The sequence below is a fragment of the Mauremys mutica genome, chromosome 1 (assembly GCF_020497125.1).
Source record: "Mauremys mutica isolate MM-2020 ecotype Southern chromosome 1, ASM2049712v1, whole genome shotgun sequence".
Classification (NCBI taxonomy): Eukaryota; Metazoa; Chordata; order Testudines; family Geoemydidae; genus Mauremys; species Mauremys mutica.
Genome location: NC_059072.1, coordinates 321,654,170 through 321,680,887, shown reverse-complemented (window position 1 = coordinate 321,680,887; position 26,718 = coordinate 321,654,170). Strand labels below are relative to the sequence as shown.

Here is a 26,718-nt window from a genome sequence, read left to right as displayed (position 1 = left end):
GTATCTTGTAGTGAAGAGCACGACTCATTGCACACCCAGCCATTATCATTGATCTCTGTTTAATATTGATCTCTGATGCCATGCACTTGGTAAAGAGCGCTGTGCAGTACGTGGTATACACAAAATACCATACTTTTTCTAAGGGCTACCTTTGAGGTATATAAAATCATGAGTGGTGTGGAGAAAGTGAATAAGGAAAAGTTATTTACTTGTTCCCATAATATAAGAACTAGGGGCCACCAAATGAAATTAATGGGCAGGAGGTTTAAAACAAATAAAACGACGTTCTTCACACAGTGCACAGTCAACCTGTGGAACTCCTTGCCTGAGGAGGTTGTGAAGGTTAGGATTATAACAGAGTTTAAAAGAGAACTACATAAATTCATGGAGGTTAAGTGCATTAATGGCTATTAGCCAGGATGGGTAAGAATGGTGTCCCTAGCCTCTGTTTGTCAGAGGATGGAGATGGATGGCTGGAGAGAGATCACTTGATCATTACCTGTTAGGTTCACTCCCTCTGGGACACCTGGCATTGGCCACTGTTGGTAGACAGATACTGGGCTGGGTGGACCTTTGGTCTGACCCACTATGGCCATTCTTATGTTCTTATGACAAGAGCTGCTGCCCTGACAGCAGATTGCTAAATCAGTTCGAACTGAATGTGAGCCAAAGGACAGCTACCTTGTGCCTCCCCCCGTCCCCCGTAAGAAAAATGAAAGCAGTCGACTTTGATTTTTGATAGTCTTGCTTAAATACTCATTGATTTCAATTCAGATTAGGAAGCAATTAGCACTAAAAGGCTGGCCAACGGGCCTGATCCTGTACTCCTCTTCCACTCCTTACTCAGTCAAAACTCCATTGGCTTCAATAGAAGCTTTGCCCAAGTAAGGAGTGTTTAAGAATTCTATTTACCAGGCCCTATATATTGGCATGGGGGATACCCAGGGTCAGGATAGACCTTGGAACAATCATTTCCTAGGTGATTTGTAGCAGGGATGCCACAGTGGTGATATTCGTATCCACCAAAGCCAGATCCTTCTTTCATTGAAGTCAACTGCAAAACTCCCACTGACTCCAATGGTACTAGACTGGGTTCCAGAGGAAGGCAAACTAACAAAAATCAGGTTTTTGCATTATCTTCTCTTGGTACCAGTGGCTTCTTGGGAAGGTCATTTCCCACAGTGAATGAGGGGCTCTCTTAACATAAATTCCTGCCTTTTGCTTAGAGTCCCCTGCAGCCAGCAAAAACAAAAACAATAAACTCTGAAGTCCAAGTGCTCTACTGATCCAAAAGATATAAGGATGTCACCTCTGTCCTGTACCAAATGGGATGGCCCTACGTAGCTAGGCTTAGTCATGAATTCTACCCAGAATACCCTACAAAAATATGTAAATAGGCAACATTAGCAGGTGATACAGGATTGTCTAGATTGTCTGCTTTTTTCCACAGCAGATGTCCATGAGCAACCTTTCCGTTTTTACCAACCCCCACGCATACACACACTCACACACAAATAAGCCCTGAAGCATTGTTTGACAGGGATCCCTCTCCCTTAACATTTTTGTCTCTTCCCCCCATCTCTGAAGAGGGATTCTCCCCCTTCAAATAAAAAAGAATTTTTGACATTTTTTAAAAGGCAACTGTTTCTATAGCACAGTGACCAAGGAGTGGTTGACCAAGCTGCATCCAGCGCTCACACTGATCTCAAATCAGTTGGTAATCCTTTGTCAGGCTGATTGCTGTCAAAACCAGGACAGGCAAAGGCATTTATCATTCCCACTATCACAGCTGTCGTCTTTCCCTGTTAGCCCAATTAAGCATAGAGAAAAAGGAAGAACACCATATCAAAGCCAGTTTGTCTTGGGATATAAATGGTCTTCTTTAATTTGTCTGTAAATGACACTATAAGAACAACAAAATAATAATAAAAACTCAAACATTGTGCTGACAATACAAAGGAACCTTTTTTGGTCTCTGACTGAATGTAGTATCCAGGTCTAACAATCCATGACCGGTGCCCACGTTCCGTCCACAACGTTTGGCTCATACACAGTACACACACAACCCCGCCTTGCCTGTAGAATGAGGGTACCACACACACACACACACACACACACACACACACACACACACACACCATCCCATTTTGCCTTAAGCTTTAGGCTATTCTGGTGACCTCTGTGTCTCAGAGACAATTCAGACCCTCTAAATCTGGATCTGAATGGAATCTGACTTCTTTCCCCACCCCCCCCAGGAGTTTTAAAGGTTTTTCTACATCCTGTCATCAAAGGTGGTTCCCCCACCCTCATCCTTTTACTTCCCTGACAGTTGGCAACAGACACTCACACTTTTTAGCTCAGAGGACAAGGGATCAGTAATTTTCTCTGCAGTCATTTGCCAAGGCCATTCTGGAAATGAGCCTAGAGAATTACTGTAAGAGAAGCATAACTGGCTCCTGGCAATGAAGACCAAAGAAGCACATCACCCTTGTGTCATGCTGTATAGTAGGCAGGAGATGGAGACACCCTGCTGTGTGCAGGATTGTCATGTAAAATCTACACAGATGCAGCCATTTGCTTTAGCAAATTTATGTTTTTAACTCTGCTTCTGAGCAATACAATGAATTATAATGAGCTCTTATTAACACAGTCTCTTTCTAACATCAGGATGAACAGGTTAAGTACTCTAGCTCCAAGCTAAATAATAAAGTTATATTTATCACTTTTCAGCTTCACAGCGAATATTAACAAATTAATCCTCATAGCACCTTGGGGAAAGCAGATATTTATTATTGACCTTATACCCCAGAAATTGAGGCTGATAGGTTACATGTCCTCCCCAAGATCATACAGAGGAGAGTCTGTATCAGAGGCAGAATTAGTTCAGTTGGCTCAGTTCTTGGCTCCCAGGCCTGTGCAACTGGGTAATGTCTCTCCTATTAATAACAATCTTCACCTCTTTATGACACTCTTTAGGATAGATTCTCTGGTCTGGGTGGCTTATGTTCAGTACCAGACTTGAGGGCAATACTTCCCCTCTCACAAGCACAAAGTCTGAGTGTAAAAAGGAAATTTTTAATAGAAGGATTGAAGTAACAAGGCAAGAATTTGGGAAAATGCCGCAAGCAGGATTCATAAACATAAAACCACGAGCAAAACACTCACCCCAGAGTATGTTGGGTGGTGTCTTTTGCCTCAAGTTCTTGAGTCCAACAACCAAAAATTCCTTTAATGTGCCCCTCCCGTGTCCCTTCACCACACCACTCACAGTGGTTGGCCTTCGTTAGTGAAGACCCAGAGTGCATCTTCCTCGCTCCACCATCCAGGCACTGGCCCTGGCATCAGCCACTCTGCTGGCTGCCCTCCCGACCATCACCACTGCACACCATCACCTTCTGCTTCTCTACAATGACCTCTGGTCGATCTCTTGAGGATCCACCCAGCTCTCAGTGATTTTCAGTTCTCAGTGGGGGAACCTCACTGCTAAAGCAGGCTGGGCAGAAATGCTGTCCCACAACAGATGATTTCAACTCTAGTGATCACTTAACAAAATAAAAATGGAGCCTTAATTAGCTCTATCTTTGAACAGCAGAGAAGGGAAGGTTAAACCATGCCTAGGACTCTTAAGCAGAGCCTAAGCAGGAACACCTATCCCCACCCACTCTTGCCTTTCTCGTGGGTCTGGCATCTGAGCACTCTGCTTAGCAAGTTCAGTGCAGTTGAGGGTGACCCCCTCAATCAGGACAGGCTAAGCACAGTTCTGCTATCCTTTACTTGTACAATAAGGATAATAACATTTCATTACCCCTGCATTCAATAGTGATTTGTAACCCAGCACCAACAAAAATTAGTCACTTTGGCATCACAGTTCTGTCTGCTGGATACCTAGGCAGAGTGGGTGTGCATGTAAATACAGTCTGGTCCTGAAGCCTTTTCCCCTCCCCAACTCATCACTAGCTGTCAGGGGAGAGCTCCTTCAGACCCTGCTTATATGGAGAGTGCATGTAATTCCAGAACAACATTTGAATCTCAATAATTCAAATCAAGTTTTAATTAAATTTATTGAGAATCAGTTTAAATCTGTACTCTATCAGCTGCCCCTCGGTCTTGGTGGCATGCAGTTTACTATGACAATACTGAGCAGATTTTAAATCCAGCTATAGGATGCTGTTAAATATATTACTTCTTTGGTTGGTTAATTACTGGGTACCTGTGGAACCTAAATACACTGGCCCAGATTCTGCTCTCACAAAAGCCAATGTCCATTGAAGTCAATGAGCTTGATTCTTATTTACTCAAAGGCCTCTTTACACTTCTCTGGCAGTGTAAATTATGCACATTTTGGATGCCTTTACACTGGTATAGGAATGTAATTAAGAATGAAGGAGTCAAGTTCAAGGTCTCAGTCTTTATCTTCAACATGCTCAATGACCTGGGCCCGGGATACCTAAAAGATCATCAAAACCTTGTGGATGAGGATTGGTGGTCAAGAACCCCACTCCTCTGGCACAATGGAATACTCCTGGGGGAATTCTGAGCCATTGCACACATGCAGAATTCACGCCCCCTGCAGATTTATTTGCTTCCCTGCATAAAATAATGAGGAAGAAAAGGAAAGCTGTGCAGAGGTGCATGGAGCTGAGGATGCTCGTAGGCATAGTTTTTAGGGGTATTGCCCTCCAAAAAACAGAGATGAGGTGTGGGGAGGGGCACATGGGATCACATGCCACTGGAGGGGATTTGGAAGTGAGGAGAGGAGGATAGGGGCACGGGACAGTGGGAAGAGGTAAGGGGAGGGAATGTGTCAGGGGACAGTGGGGAAGGGGGGTAGGGGAAAAGAAGGGAATAGGTGAATTGGGGGAGGGGGAGAAGCAGAGCATGCATGTTACATCCCCTTGGCAGCGGCAGAAACAGCAGCTGGGGCTTCCCCATTGAGCAGGCTCATCAAACCCTCACCCTGATGAGCCCCCCCGGCACCTGGACCACCCCAATGAGCCCCCTTGCACCTATACCTCCACCCCATGAGCCCCAATCAGCTGCTCCCAGACCCCCACCCCACTACACCCCAGATCCCCAGCACCCAGACCAGCCTGATGAGCCCTGCACACCTATACCTCCCCGCTGAGCCCCAGAACCCCACATACAGACCCCCCTGCTGCGCCCAACCACCTTCACATGGACACCCCCTACAGAGTCCCATTGCTCCTGCAATCAGAACCCCACAACGAGCCCCTATGCATCCAGATCCCATACACACCCCCGGACCCTCTACTGAGCCATCTGCACTCAGACTGCCCCCCACAGAACCCTCTGACCCCACACCAGGATCCCCCCACACTAAGCCCATCTACACTTGGATCTTGCTGGGCTGAGCCTGTCTGCCCCACCTGGTGCATGTGGTGCAGAGGGACAGGGCTGTTGGATGTTTGTGGGGCAGGCCCAGTCCTTGAGCTGTGTCAGGGTCGGGAGCAGCCTGACGCTCATTTATTTATTGACAAATAAAATTTGCAGAATTTTAAAGAATTTTAAAATATTGTAGGCAGAATTTTTATTTTTTTGGCTCAGAATTCCCCCAGAAGTAAATGAAACTTTCTTCTGTAAGGATAAAAGCTTATCTGGACGGTAGACAAAGCCTTCTTGGGGGCCAGTCCAAGGCTGTACAAGGAACTCTACAGGAATCAAGGACCATAACAAACCTCAGCACCTTCTGCTCCAAGTACAAGGCGCATTTCTGTGACCTACCTTCTCTAACATCAACATGTAGCAGCATATACATTCTTTAAAAACAACCCTATGAAAACAAAACACTTCACTACGCACATAATTCTCCCCTGATGACAGAAAATAAACCACGTGACAGATGTTAGTCAAGATGCTTAATGCTGTACAGAATAGAAAAACAGTGTAAATTGGAATGACTCCATTCCATTCTGCTGTTTTTTGAACCCCTCCATAAACAAGGTGAAGCACTTTAAGAGAATTAGGATTTTTATTAATTATTTATAGCTTTTATAGGAAGTATTTGCTGTAGATTTTGGTTTTGCACTAAACTATATGGCTCTTTGATTGTGACAAACTGTTACAAAGTATTCGGTTTCTGGAATAGTTTCCCTGAAAAATGAAATGTCATTTAGCCTGAAGAAATGCATTAACTTGCTTCCAATTAATGAAGTATATTAACCTCCACACGTTAAAAAGCAGCAACTAAATGTCTTAATCCTCCATTGTTTCAATTTAGTAGCACATTCTTTTCCTCCTCACATTTGAAAGAGAGACGATTGTAGCAAATGCTATTTAGAACCCCTGTATAATTCTCACTTTTCTCTCAACTGATGGTTTCCCAGTATAAATTACAACAACGTAGTAATGGGTGTGTTAAATTACAAAAGCACAATTGTAAGACAGTAAAATCCAACTGTTTTTATATGTCATCTGACGCACAAAGGTCAAACAAAACATTTGGGAGCTGATTAAAATCTATACAGAGAACCTTAAAAGAGGTGTAGAAAGCTATACATTCTGGTAATTTACATAGAGATTTTTCAAAATCACAGGTACAAAGTACCTAGTCTACAAATAAGTGACGGTCACGTTAACATCACTCTATACCCAGTGATGAGCTGCCAAAATATTAACAACCGGTTCCCTCCTGCTCACCCCATGAGGGGGTCATGCCCCCCCCGGGACTCCTGCTCCATCCAACACCCCATGTTCCTTGACAGGACCCCCCCGGACTGCTGTCCCATCCACCCCCCTTTCCTGTCCCCTGACTGCCCCCTGCCGCCCCATCCAACCCCTGCTCCTTCCTGACTGCCCCCCCGGGACCCTGGCCCCCATTCAATCCCCCTGTTCCCTGCCATCTGACCGCCCCGACACTAATCCACCCCCTCAACTCCCCTGCCCTCTATCCAACACCCCCTCCATGCTCCTTGCCCCCTTACCACACTGCCTGGAGATGGGGGCCGGGCCGGGGCCAGGCTGGGCCACTTGGCCGGGGTTGGGACCGGAGCCGGGGTGCTCGGCCGGGGCCGGAGTCAGGGCTCCCAGCTGGCCGGGGCTGGACCAGTGCCGCGCCGCCCGGCCAGCCGAGGTCGGGACCAGGCCGGAGCTGCGCTGCCCGGGGATGGGGTCGGGGGCCAGGCTGGAGCCGTGTGGCGCCTGGAGCCCTCCTCGCACCCTCACCCCCCTGCCCCAGCTCACCTGCGGGAAGCCGCTGCTTCCTTCTCAGCTCTCCCAGGCTTCCCACGCGAACAGCTGATTCGCGGGAAGCCAGGGACGGGAAGGAGAAGTCTCGGGAGCATTCAGGGGAGGATGCAGAGGCGGAGTGAGGTGAGCTGGGGCTGGGGAAAGGCAGGGAGCTGCTGGGGCTTTTGTTAAATTTAAAAGCCCATTTCGAACCAGTTGTCCCTCGCGGGACAACCGGTTCTAAAAGGGCTTCTAAATTTACCAACCGGTTCCCGCGAACCAGTGGGAACCGGCTCCAGCTCACCACTGCCTATACTGAAAACCCAACAACCACTATGCCTACCTTCATGCCTCCAGCTTCCATCCCTGACACACCACATGATCCATCGTCTACAGCCAAGCACTGAGGTACAACCACATTTGCTCCAACCCCTCAGACAGAGACCAACACCTACAAGATCTTCACCAAGCATTCTCAAAACTACGATACCCACACGAGGAAATAAGGAAACAGATCAACAGAGCCAGATGTGTACCCAGAAGCCTCCTGCTGAGAGACAAGCCCAAGAAAGAAACCAACAGAACTCCACTGGCCATCACCTACAGTCCTCAGATAAGACCTCTCCAATGCATCATCAGTGATCTACAACCCATCCTGGACAACGATCCCTCGCTTTCACAGGCCTTGGGAGGCAGACCAGTCCTCGCCCACAGACAACCCACAAACCTTAAGCATATTCTCGCCAGCAACCACACACCACACCATAGTAACTCTAGCTCAGGAACCAATCCATGCAACAAACCTCGATGCCAACTCTGCCCACATATCTACACCAGCAACACCATCACAGGACCTAACCAGATCAGCCACATCATCACCGGTTCATTCACCTGCACGTCAACCCATGTAATATACGCCATCATATGCCAGCAATTCCCCTCTGCTATGTACATCAGCCAAACTGGACAGTCCCTACGTAAAAGGATAAATGGACACAAGTCAGATATTAGGAATGGCAATATACAAAAACCTGTAGGAGAACACTTCAATCTCCCGGGACATACAATAGCAGATTTAAAGCTAGCCATCCTGCAGCAAAAAAAACTTCAAAGAGAAACTGCTGAGCTTCAGTTCATTTGCAAATTTGACATCATCAGCTCAGGATTAAACAAAGACTGTGAATGGCTAGCCAACTACAAAAGCAGTTTCTCCTCCCTGGGGTGTTCACACCTCAGTTGCTAGAAGAGGGCCTCATCCTCCCTGATTGAACTAACCTCATTATCTCTAGACTGATTCTTGCCTACATATTTATACCAGCCTCTGGAAATTTCCACTACATGCATCTGACGAAGTGGGTATTCACCCATGAAAGCTTATGCTCCAATATGTCTGTTAGTCTATAAGGTGCCACAGGACTCTTTGTCACTTTTTACAGATCCAGACTAACATGGCTACCTCTCTGATACTAGTCTACTTAGATGCCTGAAACTAGGCACCTACATTCACATTTAGGCACTTAAATAAATGGCCTCATTGTCAAAATGCTCAGCACTCATGGATCCCATCAACGTAATTGGGAGTTAGATCAGCTTTGAGCAGGGGGTTGGACTAGATGACCTCCTGAGGTCCCTTCCAACCATGAGATTCTATGATCAGGCCCAATAAAGCCATCTTTCAGAGACAAGGTAAATCAGAGAGAGTGAATGTTTAAGTGAATGAGATTGTATTGTAGAAGACATACTGGATACAGCATAAAGGATAGGTGGTGACTAACCCTTCATGGATGCATAAAGAAGTAATGCACCTGACCTCTTCACCCAAACCTCATGTTCTCACTGTGAAAGTAGAATGAATTATATTGTAAAAATAAGAATGGATTAAAGAAATGTTGTATGTACCTTTAAGCAGAAATAAGAAATGTTGAAATACAGGTGCCAGGAAAAGAAACATTAGGCATAAACAAGGGTGCTAATGGCGAAACATTAACAGAAGATCGGTAATAGTTAGTAAGGAAATAAGATATGCATGTAAACTTATCAGATTCTGCTTCCTTTGTTATCTTGTTAAGTGCTCGCCCTTTTATCTGTATAAATAAGATCGTTTGTGTCTTGCATGGTGCTCACATTATCTGGGTGTTATTAGCAGAGCGCTGTGCTAATAAAACAGAGTGGTCTGACAAACTGTGAGTCCTGAGTCTAACTTTGACATCACCCAATCTCTCTTCCCTGCAGACCTCCCGAGGACTATAGGGAAGTGGTTCCTTTTCTACAGATGTTTAGGAGATCAGAAGATGGCATCTGGAGAGGCCAACAGGCTTGTGGCAGAAGGGTTTCCCTCTTGGTCTGCAGGAGAAGACAGCCTGTACAATCCAAGTACTTTGAAGTCCTTCAGCACAGGGAGTGTGAAAGACTAGTGCCAACCATGGGACTAGCCTCCCCAAGGGGGAAAGGAGAAGGCAGAGCCATGGTTATGCTCCCTCTGTGTGTAACCCCCAAGGTGATTACCTAGATTCCTGGGACTCTGTGTGCTGGTAGCTCTGGAAGAGATACACTCTCCCTGGTAGGGACGGGGAGCCAAGGGCAGACTCAGAGTCTGCTTGGCAATCCAGAGGAAGAGAGGAGAGTCACTAGTACAACAGGGGCCCTGTTGGTTTGGGGGGAGGATTGCAGACATGCCTGCTCAGAGGAAGGGACAGAGTCCAATGACTGAGAAAGGAAAGCGCAGGAAGAGGACCTAGGTTTTTAACCAGAACATCCAGTCAAAAAGGGATCCTGGCAGCTCTGGTCAGCACTGCTGAGTGGGCTCTTGACTGTCCGGTTGGTGGCACCACACAGCGGGGCTGGCAGGCTCCCTGCTAGGCTCCTAGAAAGCAGCTGGCATGTTCCCCCTCTGGCTCCTACATGTAGGGGCAGCCAGGGGGCTCCACATGCTGCACCTGCCCCAAACACTGACTCCACAGATCCCTTTGGCCGGGAACCACAGCCAATGGGAGCTGTGGGGGTGGCGCCAATGGACAGGGCAGCGCGCAGAGCAGCCTGGCTCTGCCTCCACATAGGAGCCAGAGAGGGGGACATGCTGCTGCTTCTGGGAGCTGCTTGAGGTACGTGCCGCTCAGAGCTTGCACTCCTGACCCCCTCCTGGGCCCCTACCCCAGCCCTGATCCCCCTCCTGCCCTCTGAACCCCTCAATCCCAGCCCAGGGCACCCTCCGCATCCCAAACCCCTCATCCCCAGCCCCACCCCAGTTGGAGCCCTCACTCCCCCCCTGTGCCCCAACCCCCTGCCACAGCCCTGATCCCACTCCCACACCCCAAATCCCTCATCCCTAGCCCCACATCAGAGCCCGCATCCCCAGCCGGAGCCCACGCCTCCCCCTCTCTCCCAGATCCTAACCCCTTCCCTCATTCTGAACTCCTCATTTCTGGCCCCACCCCAGAGCCCGCAGCCCCACTTGGAGCCTTCATCCCCTCCCACACCTCAGGCCCCTGAGCCAGCACAGTGAAAATGGCGAGCTTCAGTGTAGTAGGGTCCTCTTCAGTGGCATCCTGGAAGTGTTATGCCTGAATCACTCACAATACCTCCAGTAGTCTCCTTCACCTTGTGTAATAGGGATCCAACTCACCATCAGCATAGACAGTAGTTTACATTACCTAGACTTGCCCTAATATTAATTAATATCTTAGATTGATAACATGTGCAGGAGTAAAGGAGAAATGGTTTATCTGCCATTGAACTCATGTAAAAAAAGATTAGGACCTACTATATTATAGTAAGTGTAGTAGAAAGACAGCCTGAGATATAAAGCCTTGGATTAGGGGCCTGCTAGGAGGCCTGAATTAAAGCAGTGGTCAAAGCTTTGCTGCTATAAAGCTAAGTTAAGTTGTGACAAGAACAGGGTGGAACACATATTCCGAAGTAGTCATAGGAACAAGAATACACACACAAACACCTTCCAGAAGGATGGTACCAGAACACCCTGATACCAGCACATTCCCCAGAGATAACAGGAACATATTGACCCACCTAAAGATAAGGTCAGGATGACAGCATGATAGAAAGAGACGTTTTGATCAAACCAACAGATACAGGGCAATGGGTGGCACTCAGATACGTCAGAGGGGCAATATGCAACTTGTTTGTATTGGTGTATAAAAAGATATCTCGGAGGGAGTGTCTTTGGCTGGCCTAGGGGATAATGGAAAGTCCCGCCATTAACTGAGTTAGTCTATTGCAACAGGCATACATGTGTGAGTATACCTATAACCAGTGGCAGATTTAGAGTTAGTGGAGCCCTGTGCACACCTTCATTTTCAGGGCTCCCCCCCTTGAGACCCAGCCAAGAAAAAGAACATTATCTTATTTCCCCACCCCCACCACGCCCCGTTTTTCATTCTTTTTTTCCTTCATCCTCATCCTATAAATAATAGGAAGTAAATGAAAATAAAGTGAGGTACTTTGATTGGGGCAGAGGGTTGGGGTGCAGGGGTCAGGCTCTGGGAGGGAGTTTGGGTGCTGGGTGCGGGCTCTGGGCTGGGGCAGGGGGCTGGGATGCAGGAAGGGTCAAGGGGGCGGCGCTAGCCTTGGGTGGCGTGGCTCCCAAAGCAACCGGCACACCCCTCTGGCAATGGATCCTAGGTGAGGAGGAGCCAGGAGGTCTCTGTGCACCACTGCCCACAGGCTCCGCCCCCGCAGCTCCCATTGGCCGCAGGGCCGGCTCCAGACCCCAGCGCGCCAAGCGCGCGCTTGGGGCGGCATTTTGCCGGCAGGCGGCTCCAGCGGACCTTCCGCAGTCATGCCTGCGGAGGGTTCGCTGGTCCCGTGGCTCGGGTGGACATCCCGCCTGCCGCCCTCCCAGTGCACCCTCCGCAGGCACGTCTGCAAGAGGTCCCCCGAGCCGCGGGACCGGCAGCGCGCCCCCTGCGGCATGCCGCCGTGCTTGGGGTGGCCAAATTCCTAGAGCCACCCCTGATTGGCCGCAATTCCCAATGGGAGCTGCACAGTGGGCGCTTGGGGCGAGGGCAACGCACAGAGACACCCCCCCCACCAAGGGGCCACTGGGACATGCCGACTGCTTCTAGGAGTGGCAGGGCGTGGAGGGAGGCAGTGTGGTCAGGGAGCCACCTTAGCCCTGCTGCACTGCTGCCGGCATGTCTCTGCATGCCCCTTGTGGGGTGGGGGGCAGCAGGTCTCCGTGTGCTGCCTGGGGCGGGAGCAGTGCGTAGATCCGTCTCCCCCCTGCCAGGTGCATGTAGAGACATGCCAGCAGCCGGCCACTTCTAGGAGCAGCAAGGGGGGCCACCAGCAGGGGCGGCTCTAGCAATTTCGCCGCCGTGCTTGGGGCGGCATGCCGCGGGGGGTGCTCTGCCGGTCACTGGGAGGGCAGCAGGCGGCAGGTCCACCAAAGCCATGGGACCAGCGGACCGCGGGACCAGCGGACCCTCCGCAGGCATGCCTGAGGGAGGTCCACCGGAGCCGCCTGCCAGCCTCCCGGCAACCGGCAGAGCGCCCCCGCGGCATGCCGCCCAGCATGGGGCAGCAAAATGTCTAGAGCCGCCCCTGGCCCCGTGCCACTGCACAGTTTGTTTCATGGTAAATCCGCCTCTGCGAGTAACTATTGAGCCAAGACATTAGGATTGTGCTTCATTGACAATAAACCTGACCAAATGTCTTTGCTACAAACTGAGTTGTGGTTATTGGGCAGTTCGATGGAGGTCTGCTGTGCCAACTATCTGCACAGAGCTGGGACAGCACACAGAGAAAACCCACACACAGCCATCATCTGGTAACATCTATCAACAGTAAGTACTGCACCAACATGTACTAAACACATTTTTTTCTCTTAACATATACAGAGAGATCAACATCAGAGACGCACATGGTGTATATAGTGTTCATTGTACAGGACTCCTCATTAAAAAGGTGTTTCGCCATCAACAACAGATAGTCTCCATGTTCATTTGAAGTATTTAATCTGTAAAAATTCAATTTGGAATTTCCTAAAGAGACTAATCCCACCAAACCAGTTTAATCCATGCTTGCTTTATCTGTATTTCTGAGTCTCAGAATGATTTAATTACCGTAGTAACCAGTATTATAGCATAGACAGATTACTGACCTATTAACCTAAAGATTTTTTTAATCTGATTATAAAAAATGGTTGGAAAACTGATTTGCTTTAGCCATGTCTCAGTGCATTTAGTTTGACAAACGATTGTTCTAGAGCTTTTAAAAAGAAGTTCATGTATCTGGGAACTTTTGTCCACTATTCACCTAGAAAAGGGTTTCCTATGGAACTACAGACTGGTATTCCTGCACATTCTCATTCTGTTCCTCAAATACCTCCATAGTATACACAGCATCAGGAATCATGAGATCTCTATGAAAGAGATATAAAATGAAAGTGGCTGTTGTTAATTTTAAGAGATTCATAAATATTCAGAAATGTTAAGGCCAGAAGGGACCATTATGACCATCTTATCTGACCTCTTGCATAGCACAAGCCATAGATTTTTTTTCTACTGAAATCCTCTATTCTTGCCCTTTCAGAGGCCAAGATCATGGCATTTGTTTATTACCTCCCTTTCCCCTGTGCTTCATCTGTCTTTTTCCTTTTCTCATTGTACACTCTGTGGGTCAGGGGCTGTAGCAATTAACACAATTGCAGAATTCATTTTTTTGCCACCGTGTAGGGAAAAAACCCTGGAGGATGCAATCCCTATTTTAAGGAGGCCTGTCACCAGGTAAATTAAGGGTTTTTTCCCCCCAGTCAAAAAGCCCACAGGAAGGGTGATGAGTCCCTTTATGTTCACCAGAGTTGTTGAGGGAAACAGTGAACTTCAGGAGGCTCATTTCTTTCCTCTTGCAGACTGTAAGAGGACCACAGGAAGACAGGAATGGCCCCTGACCTCGTCACCTTCTATATTTCTTATTCTCATCCAGTCCCCCTTCCCTGTGGGCCTTCTTATATCTATAGGAGGGGGCATTTTCTTGCAGACCCTAGAAAATTAGAGGACAGGGAGGCCTGGGGGGGAGTAGGAGGCTTCAGTGCAGGGTGGGATTCTCCCTTCCGGTGGACCTTATGAGAGCTGCAGGAGCAGAAAACCTTCCAGTCAGGCCTTAGGATGCTCCTCAGCCCCATCAGCAAGTCTTAGGAGTTCAAAGGAGGCCTCCCCCATATTCCAAAACTTAGATTCTCCAGGGGCTCATCTGGGCCTTAGACTCATGGGGGGGCTCTCCCTGCTATGAGCCTAAGGCACTCATTGAGGCAACTACCATCCCTCAATGGGCCATAGGCTCATTATTTGTTTTGAAAAGGACCATACCTACTTTTGGTGAATAGATTAGGAGTAACATTTTCAAAAATACCTACATGACTTAGAAGTCTAACAACCAAGGGAAAGTCAATAAGACTTAGGAGCCTAAGTCACATAGGCACTTTTGAAAAATGTAACCTAAAATAATGGCTGAGGTTTTTGAAAGTGAAGGGTAATTTTGGGTGCCTTAATTTTTGACTATCCTATTTCAGACACCTTAAAGGAGCCTGATTTTCAGAAAAGGCTGAGCACCCACTCTCTGAAGACCAGTCCTCTTTAAGGAATCTGATACTGGACATCCAAAATCTCTAGTCACGTTTGAAAATCTTGGTCAATTTTATTAGCAACAACCAAAAACACAGGAGTGGCTTTAGTGTGGATTAATGGGTTCAACTGCACCCACAGAAATCATGAAACCAAGGCTGCAAAATCAGGCAAACATACACTTCTCCCACCCATATGGATGGGGGGTGGGCGGAGTAGGGGTTGGAGAGAGAGGCCGCTCCACACTCACCCCACAGTGGCAGCTCTTGCCATGACAAAGCAGTGGCTGGACCAAACCCATGTGGTGCGCAACCCCATGTGCCAGGTCATGATGCCTGGACTTTGGAGCCAGGCACAGCCCCACAGACAGGAGCGGCTGCTTCAGGTTGACTGTGAAGCTGGAGAGTGAGCCCGCCCCACGTCCCCAGGGCCTCTGATCCATACTGGGCTGGGATTAGGGTTGCAGTGCCAGGGCAGAGGGTGCTGCCGTGGGTGGTCACTGCCCCCCTTGGAAGTTTAGTGTAGGGCACCCATTGAATAAGGAGGCTACAGCTGCCCCTGAAAATACATCTATTTTCTAGTGAATTTAGCTAGGGGTAAAAAGCAGCTACTTCAATTATTTCTCTTATTTTAACAACCAAAGGGGTTCTGTTCTCTTTAGATTTCTTCTAATGTTGGGCAAAGCCATAGCTTGTAATGTGAATTATTACTGCAGCAGTCACCATCCCGATTTTCAAAACAAAATGATCACTAGTTGCAGAGGAGTGAATACACATACATTGCAGAAATTTGTTTTTATGCCTATTCATAGTGGTATTGCTGTAGAGAAACTTGTGTATCTGACACTGCAAATCCATCTACTTTCATTGACTTGATGTTGTTAAAATCAGAAATGCAGAAACTCAGTTTGCCTCATTTTGAATCTAGTTGAACATGGGAGGTTTGAAAGGTTGGACCTGAATGTTGTTGGCTTTGCATTCCACTTAGAAGAAACTGAAAGAGAGGGAAAAAAAGCAGGAGGGGACACAGAGGGGAAAAAAACCACACTGTGGGAGCTTCAGCTGACAAATTGTCATAGCTCAGTCAGGTAGGGGAACCCCAGGGCTAGGGACGGGATCTCAGGTCCCAGCTACACACCTCTGCACAAATATCAACTCCCCCTCCTAGAAGGCACCACATTTAACAAGAGAACACTTTTATCTAACCCAGGCAAAGTCAGGAATACCCCCAAGTCAGAATCTTACACAGACTCTCTTGCCCCTGCAGTGTGCAGCATCCAGCGGCGGCTCCAGGCACCAGCGCTCCAAGCACATGCCTGGGGCAGCAAGCCGCAGGGGGCACCCTGACGGTCCCTGCGAGGGTGGCAGTCAGGCAGCCTTCGGCAGCTTGCCTGAGGGAGGTCCGCCAGTCCCATGGATTCGGCGGCAATTCGGCAGCGGGTACGCCGAATCCGCAGGACCGGCGGACCTCCTGCAGGCGCGCCGCCAAAGGCAGCCTGCCTGTCGTGCTTGGGGTGGCAAAAAAGCTCGAGCCACTCCTAGCAGCATCCCCACATCTGGCTAGACACACACAGACTCCCTACCCCATGCCAATGCACCCCTCCACAGACCTTGGAGTCAGTCCAACCTGTCTGTGCACTCTGTTGCTGGCGAGCAGTATGAACTCAGAATGGTGGGTCCTGCTGAGTGGTCTCAGCTGTCCTGTCAGCTCCAAGCCCGTGCTCCAGTAAGACTCCTCTTTTGCAGCTGGCTCTCCTCCAAGCAGCTTTAGTTCCAACTCTGCACCTCTGATGTCTCTCTGCCCCAGCTCAGCACTGCTGCTTCTCAGCTCTTTTGTTTGTTCTCTCCCCAAAACTTCCTGGGTTCTGTTACTCATCCCACCTTCCCCGCACCTGTTCATTGGCTCAAACCCTCCCAGGTGGTGCATAGTTAATTCTGTGTCCTTGTTTTGTAGTGTAATCCAAAGGAATAGGTCATTACATAAGTAAGATGGCTACTATATTATAAGTAATGCTTACTTGATGTAGTTGCTAGGCTCAATTTATTTGGCCTCTGATTGACCTAACCAGGAAGTAGGGGGCACCAGGGAATGATCAAGATCTGGTTAAGACCAGTTCTAACCAGTTTTGCATTTTGGTTCTAGCGTTCATTTGCTCAAGCTGTCCCATCACCTCCTAGGCTACTGATCACCCTGCGAAGCAGATCAGATTAGATATGCAGTGGATGTGATATATCTTGACTTTAGCAAAGCTTTTGATATGGTCTCCCACAGTATTCTTGCCAGCAAGTTAAAAAAGTATGGATTGGATGAATGGACTACAAGGTGGATAGAAAGCTGGTAGATCGTCGGGCTCAACAGGTAGTGATCAACGGCTCAATGTCTAGTTGTCAACCGGTATCAAGCAGAGTGCCCCAGGGGTCAATCCTTTGATCAACATCTTTTTTAATGATCTGGATGATGGGATTAAATTGCACTCTCAGCAAGTTCGCAGATGACACTAAGTTGGGAGAGGTAGATACGTTGGAGGGTAGGGATAGGGTCCAGAGTGACCTAGACAAATTGGAGGATTGGGCCAAAAGAAATCTGATGAGGTTCCACAAGGACAAGTGCAGAGTCATGCATTTAAGAAGGAAGAATCCCATTACAGGCTGGGGACCGACTGGCTAAGCAGCAGTTCTGCAGAAAAGGACCTGGGGATTACAGTAGATGAGAAACTGGATATGAGTCAGCAGTGTGCCCTTGTTGCCAAGAAGGCCAATGGCATATTGGTCTGTATTAGTAGAAGCATTGCCAGCAGATAGAGGTAAGTGATCATTCCCCTCTATTCAACACTGGAGTATTGCATCCAGTTTTGGTCCCCCACTACAGAATGGATGTGGCTGGGGCACAAGACTTACGAGGAGAGGCTGAGGGAAATGGGGTTATTTAGACTGCAGAAGAGAAGAGTGAGGAGGGATTTGATAGCAGCCTTCAACTACCTGAAGGGGTGTTCCAAAGAGGATGGAGCTAGGCTGTTCTCAGTGGTGGCAGATGACAGAACAAGAAGCAACGGTCTCAAGTTGCAGTTGGGGAGGTCGAGGTTGGATATTAGGAAACACTATTTCACTAGGAGGGTGGTGAAGCACTGGAATGGGTTACCTAGGGAGGTGGTGGTTTTTAAGGGAAGGTTTTTAAGGCCCAGTTTGACAAAACCCTGGATGGGATGATTTAATTGGTGTTGGTCCTGCTTTGAGCAGGGGATTGGACTAGATGACCTCCTGAGGTCCTTCCAACCCTAATCTTCTATGATTCTATGAGAAGAAGTGCCTTGGCCTCAAAGCTGAAAAGAGGGAGAGAAGGAAGGAAAAAGAAAGAACTTTCTCTCAGCAGGCAGCTGACCCATCAGGAAATGTCTGTACCTACTGCGGGTGGATCTGTGGTTGCAGGATCGGACTCCTGAGTCATCTCAGGACCCATAAGTAAATCTGGGGTAGAGATCATCCTCGAATTGAGGGATCGCCGATGACGATGGTTAGCAAACTGATCACTAGTCCCACTCTGGCATGGTCAATGGGATACATTAAAGGCAGAACAGGAAAAGGAGATGTGTTGATTCAGGAACCCCCTGAACTTCTGGCAGTTCCCATCAAAACATTTGGGTAGTATTACTATCGGACCCTATTTAGAGGGCAGTGGCCCAACCCGATCCCGGAGCATGGACTTCTTTTCTTGGGACCATGCTAGTTGTTTATAGAGTGTCTGGTTTTCTGCTAGGAGCCATCCACTTGGGACAACCACAACATATGGTTGTTGGTTTGGAGTTGAGCAACCCGCTTTTGCGGATCTGGTACCCAATGGGTTCCTCTGGGCGGTGGAAGATCCACCCTGTTCCATGTCCCTGCTAAGGGGCTTCCATGGAGGGGTCAAAAGTTGGTCTGGGCAACTGTAAAGGACTGGGGCATAGGCAGTCTGGCCTAGCGGTCACACCTGGGCTGGTATCCATAAGTCCAGGACAGCCACGAGGCAGCAATTGGCAAGCAAGGATCAGAGTAATTGCTAAGGCTGGGATCAATACACAAGAGTCAGAGTCAGGCTGGGGTAAGAGACTAAGATCAGAAGCCACATGTGGTCTGGAGTCACAGTAGGTCTATGCGGGTGCCCAGACAACTTCCTGGGGTATCTGCCAGGGTTAAACAGTGCATTGGCCAATCAGAGGGCCAGAGGGTGCTGTCACTCTAGAGTCTAGACCCTTTGGCAGTGGTGGTGGAATAGTGTTTATAGTGGGGGTGCTGAAGGCAGAAGCCATGTATTTGGGTTATTACAACTTCAAGCCAGGGGGTGCAGCAGCACCCCCAGCTCCAGCACTTATACTGGTTGGGCAGTACTTCCTGCAGTGCCTAATCTCCACAGTGCTCTTTGGAGATAGCCCTATATGCCCTTCTGGTGGTGATGGGGGAATGTCAGCTGTCTCTAGCTTCACAGACCCAGGTTCTAGTCTCACAGACCCTTATGCTGGGACAGAATCAAGATCTGATTAAAACTGACTCTGTTTGCTCTGTACCAGGTATATATTTTTTTTTAAAATTACAAGTTACTCAGAAGGTCTGTAGAGCACCTTGATATGTGGTGGGCTGTACTTCCTGCCCTTCTGTAAGCGACTGATCACCGCTTGTAGTGGGGATATTAAATTGATTGTTATATGTCCATGCTATTGGGCTGATCAGCCTTTTAATTAATAAAGGCTTTTTCAGTTAATGTGTCAGTTCCTGAGCCTCACTGGGGGTAAACTGGACACCCCAGGGATAGAGTGGAAATCCAAACACACACACACACACCCTCAGCCAATTAGGTTTACACACTTGGGAGGGGAGAAAGGAGAGAAAAGGAAGCTCCATGGAGTTCAGTGGCTGCAGGCTAACTTATACCTGCTGAGAGTCTGGCTAGGAGAAGGAAAAGGGAGCAGAGAAAGGGCGGGGGGAGAAAAGAATGAGTACAGAAAAATTCTAATGATAAAATTCACACTATACAGAAGGCACAGTTGTGCTAGCCTAGCTTCTAGGGGTTCTTCTGTCCTTCATGCACAACACAGTCCACCCATCACCTGCAAAAACATATTGAGCCAATATGGCACAAGCTCACATAAGGGCTGGTCTACTTACAGTGTGGCTCCTGACAGGGCCAGATTAAAGCACAGGCATTACAGGCACTGATTAGGGCCCCAGCCTCTGGACTTCTCTGATGGTGTCGGCAGCTCAAATTCCATTTTTTTGAAGAAGTGCAACCAACACTGTGATCTGCCAGAGTCAGCAGACAGCCTGAGACAACATCTGCAAGGGGCACTGCCCCCTACTTCGCAGTGGGGTCAGCTGCAAGACACACTGCTGTGGAGGGGGCCATAGCAACACCACCCAAAAGGAGAACAGTGTGTGTGGCAAGGGAAGAGTGTAGCAGGCCTAGGCCAGCCACTCAAGCAGATACACCCTGATTGCTGGAGTAAGTATAGCCGCCCAGGCCTGCTTCTCTCGAGAGGAGGCAGACCTCATGCTGCGCTGCCATTGCTGGGGAGGAGAAGGCCCCCATTGCTGCCCTTGCCTCTCTAGGAGGGGAGAGGAGTCCCAGCCTTCCCACCGAGAAGTGGTAGCAGACATAAGAACATAAGAACGGCTGTACTGAGTCAGACCAAAGGTCCATCTAGCCCAGTATCCTGTCTTCCGACAGTGGCCAATGCCAGGTGCCCCAGAGGGAGTGAACCTAACAGGTAATGATCAAGTGATCTCTCTCCGGCCATCCATCTACACCCTCTGACAGACAGAGGCTAGGGACACCATTCCTTACCCATCCTGGCTAATAGCCATTAATGGACTTAACCTCCATGAATTTATCTAGTTCTCTTTTAAACCCTGTTATAATCCTAACCTTCACAACCTCCTCAGGCAAGGAGTTCCACAGGTTGATAGCGTGCTGTGTGAAGAAGAACTTCCTTTTATTTGTTTTAAACCTGCTGCCCATTCATTTCATTTGGTGGCCTCTAGTTCTTGTATTATGGGAATAAGTAAATAACTTTTCCTTATCTACTTTCTCCACATCACTCATGATTTTATATACCTCTATCATATCCCCCCTTAGTCTCCTCTTTTCCAAGCTGAAAAGTCCTAGCGCCTTTAATCTCTCCTCATATGGGACCTGTTCCAAACCCCTAATCATTTTAGTCACCCTTCTCTGAACCTTTTCTAATGCCAGTATATCTTTTTTGAGATGAGGAGACCACATCTGTACGCAGTATTCAAGACGTGGGTGTACCATCGATTTATATAAGGGCAATAATATATTCTCCGTCTTATTCTCTATCTCCTTTTTAATGATTCCTAACATCATTTGCTTTTTTGACTGCCTCTGCACACTGCGAGGACATCTTCAGAGAACTATCCACGATGACTCCAAGATCTTTTTTCTGATTCGTTGTAGCTAAATTAGCCCGCATCATATTGTATGTATAGTTGGGGTTATTTTTTCCAACAGATGGCTCCCGTGCAGATAGCTCCTGCCACTGCAAGTAGGGGCTGGCACCACAGTGCAGGCAGGGCCATGGGAGGCTCCATACCCTGGCATGTCTTGGGCCCTAGATGGCTTGAATCCACCAGTGCTGGGGAGCAGGAAGGGAGCATGCTTTGTGTCCCACTCTGTAGGAGGGTACGAATGCATTCCCTACTGTAGCTGGACAGCAAGTGGGGAGGATGCAAGCTCATGACTCCTTTTTGGAGTGGTTAGCAAGCCTGGAAGTACTAGCAATCGCAGCCCTCAGGGCTGGCCCCTACATGGGGATGGGTGGGGGAGATGTGGGTGGGGGAAGACTTCTTGCATCCTTCCCCCTTGTGATTTCTATGCAAGGCCCAGCCAGAGTCTGGTCATAGTGCTTGTTTCACTGAATCCCCTGTGGAAAGAGGAAATATTTAAATAAGGAGGCATGCAGTTCCCAAACTAAAACTACTGTAGTTCAGTGTACTTTGCTAAAAACCAAAAAAATAGTTCAATTTCTAGCTCTACAGGTATCATTGCCAAAGTGACCTAGACCAAATCACCTGTTACCAATACCCTGAGACATACAGCCACTCCTTATAGGATCTTTGTTTTCTATTGCTACCATAAAGGCAACAGAATCAGGACATGCATCTGATAGCATGGGAAGGGGATGTGCTTCAAAGAAATCCCAGCTAAAACCCCCATGTAATTTTTGTTTCTGATCAGTTCATCAGTTGTTTACAGCCACTTCCCAGTTGTCTCCTTTAAAAATTCCTAAGGAAAAATAAACCTGTAAAATTAGAACTATCTTTGATCCTCTTCAAGGATACACGTGCAACAAAGATGCTATCATCACTTCTCCTCCCACACGTCTTGATGAAAGAAATTACTTTAAACACAAAGCTTGACATCCTTGCAGGGGCGGCTCCAGGCACCAGCGCTCCAAGCACATGCCTGGGGCGGCAAGCCGCAGGGGGCGCTCTGCCGGTCACTGCTAGGGCGGCAGGCAGGGTGCCTTCGGCGACTTGCCTGCGGAGGGTCCACTGGTCCGGCGGCTTCGGTGGACCTCCCGCAGGCGTGCGGGACCAGCGGACCCTCCGTGCTTGGGGCAGCAAAATGTCTAGAGCCGCCCCTGCATCCTTGCCCCCAAAAGCAGCAGGTAGCTAGGTACTGTTTGATTTGCAGTAAAGAGAAAACAAAAGGAATGTTAAAAAAAAAAAAAACACACACACACACACACAAAAAACAAAAAAAACCACACCCCACAGGCTTTCCTTGATGGCCAAATGGACAAAGTGCAACTACATGTGGAGGGACAGCAGCGCTAGGAACAAGAAGCTACAAAGTAGAACAAAGCAGCATTTTAAAAGGGCTGTTGAAAGGGACAGACCAATAAACAGAAGAATTAGGAAACCAGGTGGAAAGCCAAAGTTTGAGGCTAAAAATAACAAACTAGCTAGACTTAAATTCTAAATCCCCCCTCCTTACAAGATACCAGTACCTAGGATGACCCATACAGTGTAGACAAAGCTTAGAAAGGCTTTATTAGACAAATACTGGAGCAAACTGTCATTTGGAACCACCATTGTGCCAAAGAAAGACTCACTAGACACGGAGTGCATTTTGAGAGCAGAACAGATGAACAAAGGAAATAGTTTGGAACACAAGCTAAGCACTCAGATACCATGGTGAGGAGCCCAGTGTAGACAGATAGGTGCCATACGCAACACGGCATACAATATTAATTTCCAGTGGGTGGGGGTGGCATTTCTTTTCTTTAAGCAACTGGCAAGTTTATTTTGTTCTTCACCTAGCCATTTATTAATATTCCACTAGCTATTAGAATAATCAGAAATATACTGATTTAGGTAAGGTGAGGATCTCGCCCTGACTTTGTGAGTGATCATGATCCCTGGTGTAATTAATCCCTGGTGTAACTTCACTGACACCAGGAAATTTGGCGCATGTGTAGTGGACTGAGAAAATTGCAAGTGAAATCAGCAGCCTGGCCAGTATGCATGCCGATTTCAAAACTGATGGCTTCACAATACTGGAGTGTAGCTAACAAGACTCACTTGTTCCCAGATCTGAGGATATGTTATTAAAGAGACAATGAAATTAAACATCCTGTATATCAGTGATATTAGTACCATAAGCAGTCTGGAATAGCGTGCAGAGGGCCAGAATGGAATATCTAGAAAATAAAAGGGAAACAGACTACTGGAAAAGATGAAAGCTCAGAATTTTATAAATGGCAATGACTCTGAGAACTAAAATGGGAATGCGAAGCACCCACTAGAAAGACAACCAACCATAACAAAAAAACTGGCTTAAATAGATTTGACTTAGTTAATCAAATTGGTGTTTTGTCGCTTGTCCAATGTGACCTTATATGTTTACATGGTAAGGAAACAACTCTCTTAACAGGAAACACTAAATAAATCAGAAGTCTTGACATTTATCTGTCTTATGGTCCCATTTTTCCCCACTGACTTGATGTGTGATGTTAGGCAAATCATTTAACTTTCCCATACCTCAGTGTCTCCAACTGCAAAATAGAATAGTAACAAGGCTTAGTTGGACTCTGTCACTTTTTACAGATCCAGACTAACACGGGTACCCCTCTAAGGGTAGGTCTATACTTACCCGCCGGGTTGACGCATAGAGTTCGACTTCTCGGAGTTCGAACTATCGCGTCTAATCTAGACGCGATAGTTCGAACTCCGGACGCGCTCCCGTCGACTCCGGAACTCCACCACCGCGAACGGTGGTGGCGGAGTCGACGGGGGAGCCGCGAACTTCGATCCCGCGGCGTCTGGACGGGTGAGTAGTTCGAACTAAGGTAGTTCGAGTTCAGCTACGCTATTCACGTAGCTGAACTTGCGTACCTTAGTTCGACCCCCCCCTTAGTGTAGACCAAGCCTAAGGCTTAGTTAACGCTTGTAAAGGATTTTAAATTCCTTAGGTTCAAATTTGTTATATAAGGGAAAGCATAATTAGTATGAAAACGCTTTATGCGGACAAAACTTACTGAACTTGTGTATACAGATTTGTTTCCATTTTCCTTTAGCATTTCTGAGAACTCAGCCTGCCTGCAAGAGACAGCAGCCATGTTGTACTCACAACTGTTACAGTCTGACGTCTCATCTAGACGCGATATATCGATCCCCGAACGCGCTCATGTCGACTCCGTAACTCCACCAACCCGAACGGCGGTAGCGGAGTCGACATGGGGCGCCGCGGACATCGATCCCGCGCCGTGAGGACGGTAGGTAAATCGATATAAGATACTTCGACTTCAGCTACGTTATTCACGTAGCTGAAGTTGCGTATCTTATATCGATTTTCCCCCGTAGTGTAGAGCTGCCCAGAGAAGGACACACACAGACGGTGCTCTCTCATGGACATATATTTTTGTTCTTTCTTGTTGCCATTTCTTTAATCTAAAAACAAAAGCCATTTTAGACTGAAGTTTGTGCATGTATATATGTATCTCTCTCTCAAGCATATTTCTCACTCAGTGTTTACAAATATAATAACTGCTAGTACCACAGCTGCCATATTCCTAAGGTTCAATATGACAACCAGCACATTTGTTCACTGATTTATATCTGATTAGTCAGGGCTCAGAATATTCTATAAACAAGGTGTGTAATGGAGAATAAGCCTCATTATAAACCTCAATTTACTAGTATTACTTTTTCTTCATAGACAAAGCTAGGAAACAGGCATCCATTCTTAATTTATTGTTATCTCAACCCTGCATGTTGTCCCTCTGTTCCAATTACTCCCTACCAATATCTATTCAAAAGGCTGGGCAAACAGAAGGAAAACTGTTAAAGCACTCAGAAATGGGTTGGATTTTCTTTCTGCATTATTTGCCATCTGGGAAGGGTCACCCCTAGAAAAAAATCTCCCTTCAGCCACAGGGTCTCCTGCATGCCCTTCACTTCCATTGACGCAAAAGAAAAAGCTGCACGCTTACTCTGCTGCAAATTTTCCTCTTTCCACCCCAGCTCCCAGCTTCAACGTTCTTTGTCAGGGCTGCTGCTTTGATGTTGCATCAGGCAGCTTTGAAACAATAACTTGAAGACAGAATTAAGGCCAGCCAAGGGTAAAACATACAGCAGATACAGCACAGTTATATTGGCACATGACATGACTACTCATGGAAACTGAACAAGTGTTTGAGATTCCAAATGAGAGGACCAAATTCTGTTTGTCTTACTCTCATGGATATTCTCATTAAAGCCAAAGGGTAAGATAAGCAGAATTTGGCCCTGTTTTGTAAACTGCCCTTCATAGTTTGGCTTGCTAATAAAATGGTGTTTGTGTGTCCCAGATGAAACCTGAGTGATTATCATTTTGACTATGGATTGGCAATTATTTAGCTTCCTCTAGTACAGGGGTTAATTTAGTTTACCAATTACCCCCACATAGTGGCCCTTTCACTGTGTTCATTTTCCTTGTTTCCCTATGCTGAGTTTGGTTTGCCTGCACTGACTTTGCCCTGTTTTTGTCTTCCAGTTTGGGGCTGTTTAGTTCTCTTAGCTCAAATGATTCAGAAACAGCCCTGACGGAGTTGTCCTCATGTTATTTCTGAACAATGGAGGCTTGGGAGAATACCACTGATTGTGTGTGTATTGTCAATAAGGAGGCTTAAGATTCGAGCCCTGGTGAGGTATTCAGGAGGATTAAGTGCAGCAGATTTCTGTGTGAAATCTGGTTAGTGTTGATGCAAAAGGTAGGGGAGGAGCTTTTCAGAGGCATAAATTGGAGTTAGGAGCTGGGCATCAAAAGACTATTGATTTTTGCTGGGAGATGGGTGCATAACTACACTTTGTACCCTTGAAAAATCTCCCCCTAAAATACTGGAAGAAGAGAAGAAAGAGATTGAGAGGAGATTGATGGAAGGGGAGTGACTAACAAATGCCATCTAGTGCTAACATGAGGGTCCCTCAGCACCTAGAAACACAAAAGACCAGGTCTCATCTTTTGCGTCTTATGTCATCATTCACAGTTGTACAAAGTGGATATAAGACCTAACAGTCCTGATTCCCCTCACACTTACCCTGTTACAAATCAGTAGTAATCCTAACTAAATCAGTAGAGTCATACAGGTGTAAAACCAGAGGGGAGATCACAACCAGGTCCTATCGGTCCAGTTTGGCAGCAATTTACATGCACTTCTACATAGGTACAATCAACTACATGAGGTATAAGGCAATGGAGAACCAGCCAATAGTATGTAGAAATGTGCTATTGGTATTAGATATGGTAGGACAAGAAACACTGTTAGATGGAATAGTTTTAGTGAGGCTGTGAAATGTAGGAGCTACGGATCTTACTAATAGTCAAGAAATGCTGGCTGTTACTCCATAACACATTTTGGTTTGTTTTTTTAACAAAGACAGGGGGAAAAAAATAGGTCACTATTTCATTTGCCAGAGGTTCTGGT

The 26,718-nt window shown here is 47.4% G+C and overlaps 1 long non-coding RNA gene across 1 annotated transcript; it reads left to right on the top strand.

Annotated features, from left to right (window-relative positions):
• Positions 1-11,150: 11,150 nt before the first annotated feature.
• LOC123375466 lies at positions 11,151-24,718 on the top strand. The gene is made up of 4 exons (XR_006581462.1): positions 11,151-11,219; positions 12,887-12,983; positions 24,331-24,400; positions 24,634-24,718. It is a non-coding gene; the product is annotated as an uncharacterized LOC123375466 (long non-coding RNA).
• Positions 24,719-26,718: the final 2,000 nt, after the last annotated feature.